The sequence below is a fragment of the Trachemys scripta genome, chromosome 12, assembly GCF_013100865.1.
Source record: "Trachemys scripta elegans isolate TJP31775 chromosome 12, CAS_Tse_1.0, whole genome shotgun sequence".
Lineage (NCBI taxonomy): Eukaryota > Metazoa > Chordata > Testudines > Emydidae > Trachemys > Trachemys scripta.
Window position 1 is genome coordinate 51,638 of NC_048309.1, and position 6,272 is coordinate 57,909.

A 6,272-nucleotide genomic window follows, 5' to 3' on the forward strand; every position below is an offset into this window, starting at 1 on the left:
TGGCCGCTTTTTTTGGTGGTGGTGGTGGTGGTGTTCCGCTCCGGCCGCCCTGTAGGGTGTGGCGGCGCAGAGGACAGGAGCACCCTGCAGCAAGCCTGGCAGGGCAGCCCACGTCCTTCCCTCCCAGCCGACCGGAGCAGTGCAGATCCCTCCCAGCAGGCGGCAGCCATACTCAGAATGATCAAGGGGATGAGACACCACAGGCTGGGTTGTTTTTTTTTTTTAATGAAATTCCTCTCCCTCCACCACACAGTTCCTATGTTCCCCCCACCAATTCCCAGATTCAGCTGCAGTAATTTTATCTTTCTGCCTTCTAGTTTCCACTCAAAAACATAGTACAACTTCCCTTGGCTGAAAAAAACCTGCTCCCCCTCAGTCTCACATCCATCTACTGCCCCACCTTAGTATCTACATGCCACGACACTAATGCACAGATGCTGTCAAGAACTATGGGCTTGAGTTCCCTCAGCTGAGTCTGGGGCTCATCCCTCAGGCCAGTCAACGTACCCAGCTAGACTGCAGCAGAATCACCTGATTGGCCAGCCTACACAATTGGCTGCAAGGAACCAACAGGTCTGCATTTAAGCTCAGCAGCAATGCTCATACCTGAAGCAGATTGTTTCTGTACCTGCCTTGCTTCAGACCTGCTCACTTGCCTGGTTCCTGAATCTGGCTCTGACTCCTTGTTCCTGGCTCTCCTGAGGCCAGACCACAGGGGTGTCATTGGGGCTGTGCCTCCCCTGCCCAAGTTTCATACAGGAGGTGTGGTCCCAGGCAGAGCTCTTAAATACAGCACAGCCTTAGGCTTTGTCTATGCTGGAACTTTGTTGGCAAAACTTTTGTTGTTCAGGGGTGTGTTGTGTTTTTTTTTTTCTTTTTCTTAAATCCCCCCCAACAACAAAAGTTTTATTGATGAAAAGCACCTGTGTGAGCTGCTGCCACTCATGGAGGGGAGGGGAGTTTTGTGTCAGCAGGAGAGCTCTATCCTGTGGACAAACAACAGCTACTTTAATGACATGGCTGTAATAACACAGCTGTGTCCTAGAAGGTGCATAGTGTAGACCGAGCCTTAGTGTGGAATGTGAGTTCTGCAGAGAAGAGGTGCCCCTGGGGCAGAGAGTCGGTATTTTGTACAGATGGGGCACTGAGGCATAGAGAGACTAAGGGCCAGATTTTCAATGGTATTTAAAGCACCTAATGGGATTTTCAAAAGCACCTAGAAGGTTAGGTGCTTTGTAAATCCCACTAGATGCCTAGCTGCATCTTTGGGTGCCTAAAAACATTTGAAACTTTGTCCCTAAGGCACTAGCCTGAGGTTACACAGGCAGTTTATGGGGGCTCCTATCCACTGGACCAGCCTCTCTGCTGCATGCTGGGGGGGAAAGAGGATCCTGATAGAGGGGAGCAAAATCAAGAAGGCCAGTTCTCTGAGATGCCAGCAAACAATCCCAGGCAGCTGGGAAGGATGTCAAAGTTAACAGCATAAAAAGCAGTACAGAGGTCAGGAAGCATGAAGAAAGAAAGAGAGACAGATGAGAGGAGATCACTTAACTCCCAGGTATGGCAGGTTCTGCCCCATGCTGGGCTGTAGAGCAATGGCCGATGTGCAATTTTACACTTTAACTAAAAACATTTTCTTCAGTCATTTTTTGTTGTGAGTTTGGGAAAAGGAAGGAATGAGAAAGTATCATATGAGTATCTGATGTGTTTATGCCTCAAATTCTTAGGGTTTCAGCTATATTCAGGCCAATTCCAGAACAAAGAACAGAAATTGCATCCACAGAGTCCAAAAAGTCAAGGATTGTCATGATTTGTATTATTCCCTGGGCACCACCTATGTGCTCAGCAGTGTTCAGAATATGCCAGAAAATGTAGTCCCTGAGCCAATGTGTATAAAATACGTAGCCCGGGATAAGATGGTTCAGATACATAAGTATGAAGTGTATAGTTACTGAGCGCTTGTTAATATCTGTGAGTGGAAGCACTGATAGCAATAGAAGTTTTACTTGATTAAAGACTAGAAGATTTAACCCTCCAACTTTCTTTCAAGAGGAAGAGCTGCCCAGAGCTACCATTCCTGTTTATTTTCCTTTCTTGTCTGCAGGTGGCCTGATAGACCTCAGAAGTCTCTCTTTTTTTTTCTCAACTTCAAAATCTAGAATTTTCTTGGTGTTTGGTTTTAAATATTCTCCTGTGAGAACTGCAGTTCAATCACTGTAGTGATGTGTTTAAGAGCCTTCTTGAAAGTATCTAGCCTCTAAACAGAAGTGAAAGCAGTGTTGTCAACTCTCACAATTTTGTCATGAGTCTCATTATAATTATTGTTTTCCTTAAAGCCCCAGCTCCTGGCGTCAAGTGGATATGTGATGATTTCAGCCCTCATTCTTAAAGAAAAATGATGTTACTAGCCCTCATGGTTGTGGAGAAAGCTTCACAATGAGACCCCAGTACACCCTAAAGGCTCAAAAAGCAGAAGGCAAATAAAAAGATAACCAAATCTATTATTTTTACATAATCATTATTTTAAAGCCAATCTCATTATTTTTGGTGAGCCTGATTCATAATTTTTGAACATTTGGGGTTGTCAATACTGTGACAGTGACTTGAAAGTGTTGGTTTCACTTCTATTATTTGTAGTGGGGTAACACCCCTAGGGCCCCAGGCAGGAGCAGTGTAAACTTACAGGGGCCTTGCCCTAGTAGGATGTTTCCAAAAGTTAAATGATCTATTCCAAGCTTGGTCAACTGCAAAAAAGTGATAGAAAGTAGTCTAGATTTTTCTACACTTGTTTCAATTGTATTCAAGAGATAGTAAAAAAGTCAGAATACACACTGAGAACAGAGAGTCCTGTGGCACCTTTAAGACTAACAGATGTATTGGAGCATAAGCTTTCGTGGGTGAATATACATTAAAATTTTAAACCCTTAAGGGACTTGACACAGGATGTGAGAACATGTTACTCTTAGAGCTGAGTGGGACTAATATTTAATTCTTTTTTATATAGGAATTAGATACAATATTCCTGTCAGCTAATTTCTAAGTTATCTACAAAAAAAAAAAAAAAAAAAAAAAAGTTTTCAAGTGTCTAAGTAGCCCCTGGAATTACAGTTACAGTTTCCACCCCCATCCCAAATCTGAAATGTAGCCCCCGCCACCCACATCCTGGTCCCTGACAGCAATGTGGGAAATAACTGAGAAGATGATCAAGCATGTGCATCTTTAACCTAGTAGGGTCACACTCAGCCTAAAAGGGCAACACAATCCTAACTTTAGACTGGGGTGACTGATGGGCAAATTGGGATGCCTGAACTAGGGCATGAAAATAATATTTTTCAGCGAATTTGGCAGGTGTCCAGCTGAAGATGTAGCTATGCTATTTATTCAAAAATGATGTTTTAATTGTTTTCTGATGTGTCATGATTTTTCACCCTATCTGATCACTCTCAGAACATTGACACAGCTCTTTAGGAATCATGTAAGGGATCCCTGTAAATCACAGAGCATTTTCTAGGTGAGAATGATTTTGGAATCTTCATCATTACGGACTGGATCAGTGCTAGGGACACCAATATTGAAAGATTATCAGCAACGTATTAAATATGGAAACCCATCAACTTCCAGAGCTGTACAGAGCTCTGAGGCAGAAATCAGACTACTTAAATCCCTTTTTGGGAGACCTCTGTCAGCTGGGTACAAAAGAAACTAGGGAGGGAAGAACAGAGGGTGGCGCTAAGCTTGTTCAGGTGCTCTTCAGACAGAAAATTCCAATCTGAGGCGTGTTTTTAATGAAGCTTGTGTTAAGCTTGAGGTCAAAAAAATGGCATAATTAATCTTAGCTCTTGATTTCCATGTCTTTAATATTTGTTTCTAAATAGCGTGTACAATGGCAGATGTTCTTTGAATTAGCATTTAGCAACCTTAACTGTTAGCTAACAAAGTAGTGTGTGGAAACAAATGTAAAAGCCAGACCAGCTTCTGATACTCTATCTAGCCTGGTGATTTAAGAAAAGAAGGGCTGGATGACTGTACATTTCTAGGACTCCTTCTGTGTATACTAGGTGAACAGCAGAGTTAGGGTCTGTCTATACAGGAATAAAAAACCCATGGCTGGCCCGCATCAGCTGACTTGGGCTCACAAGGTTTGGGCTCCAGGACCAAAAAATTGCTGTGTAGATATTTGGGCTCAGGCTGGAACCCAAGCTTTGAGACCTTCTGCCTTTGCAGGGTCCCAGAGCTTGGGCTCCAGTCCGAGCCCAAATGTCTATACCATGATTTTTCAGTCACAGAGCATGAGCCCAAGTTAGCTGACTTGGCCATCTGTGGGGGGTTTTTATTGCTGTGTTGCCATAGCCATGAGCAGTAATGAGTGAGTGAATCAGAGGCAGCTGTCAAGGCTCTGACTCACCTTACACCAGTGTAACCCAGAAATCAATTAAGTTGCACTTACATAAGTGAGAGGAGAATCGTGTCCTTTATGAGCTGTAATGGAAGTTCCAAGGGAGAGTGAGAAGCCAAAGAGCTGGACACTTACCACAACCAACAAATTAAGAGATTAGTTTTTAAATTAAAAATTCAATTTGGGATACTGAATGGCCCCAAAGAATTGAGTGGCATCTGCAGTGGAAATCACATGACTTTCCTCTTTGTAATGATGAGTAACAAGGTTACACTAAAAAGAGGTGCAACCTGGGTATCTTAATGAAAGAGAGGGTGGAGGAACTTGAACGATAGATGAAATCACTGTGGGAAAAAAAATCAAAGTCAAACCAGACAGAATTTGAAAGAAGACACAACCAGGACCCTTCAGGATGAGTTCACGTGACTCAGTTACGGAGGAGGAGAAAGACATAATGGCAACCAGGAAGAACAGTAAATGCAAAAGCCATTAATACCGACTTCCAACCTTATCAGGGATAGATTATTTTATGCTTAAAAGCACAAGTCTGGAAGTCAGGAGGCCTCTACTCTATTCCCAGCTCTGCCACCGATTCACTGTGTAACCCTGGGCAAGTCATTTAGCCTCTCCATGTCTCAGTTTCCCTATTCTGTAAATATTATAATGCTTCCTTACCTCACTAGACAATTGTGAGGACTAATTAATTATTCTGAATTGGTTTCAGAACCTTGGATGGAAGAGGTTAAAGCAGTGCAAAATAATAGCAGAAGCATTGACCACAATAGATTTTATGCCCTTGAGAAGAAGAGCTGCTCAGGCACTTCTGGCTGTGCACTCCATAGTCAAGATCCTGACCCAAGATATCTGTGACGCAGATTAACAGCACAGCACAATATAGCATGCTGCTTTCTGCAGACCAGGTTGGGGGAGAAAAATGGTGGGATATATCCTTCAGAATGCCCACTGTACTTTATAGGAACAAGTGACTAAAGTAAAGGAGGACTGGATAAGATTAAGATCAGGCACAGAGGCACCACCACGAGGAGTGATATAAATACCTAGATTGATTAGACAGTCTGGACAGAACCTGGGAAAATGGAGGGAATATTCAGAGAGACTTTAAATAGCAACTGGGAAGGGGGAGTTGATACTGGAGAAAGCGTGCACTCATTTGTGGAGGAGAGTTGGAGATTCATGAAGTAGTGGAGACTCCTGTGATACACAAATGACTCTACAGATCAGTTTGGTTATGTTTACACTAACACTTTTGTTGGTATAACTTACATCAGTCAGGGGTGTGAAAAATGCACCCCCAAGTGACATAAGTTACACTGACAGAAGTGCTGGTGTGGACAGCGCTATGTCAGCAGAAGACACTCTCCCATCGACACAGCTATCACCGCTCATTGCGGGTGGTTTAATTGTGCCAACAGGAGAGCTCTCTGTGCTGCTGTAAGGTCTCTAGTGTAGACATAGCATTTGTCTCTTGGATTCACAGCTGGCAAGATTTGTTTAAAGGCAAGATGGGGGAGAAAGGGAGAGCTTTTGTCTTTGTGTCTTATGTACTTCCAAGACACAAAGTAAAGCAGAAGTTGGGTTGTTTTATTTTTAATCTTCTGTTTCACAAGTGTTAACATACTTGAGTGTCTTTACACAAATGCAAAGAGTATGGGAAATAAATAAGGAGAAAGATTGAAACATCATGATTCTCATTACTGGAACATCTAGGGATAGAGAGAGGAGAGAGACAGAAAGGGAGAGGAGATGGACTGGATGGAATTTACAATGGCAGCAGTAAAGCGTTGTGGTGAAATTCTTTGAGTTACGAAACAAGGAAAGAGGTACATAGAACAGCATCTTCAGAGCCCAACAACTG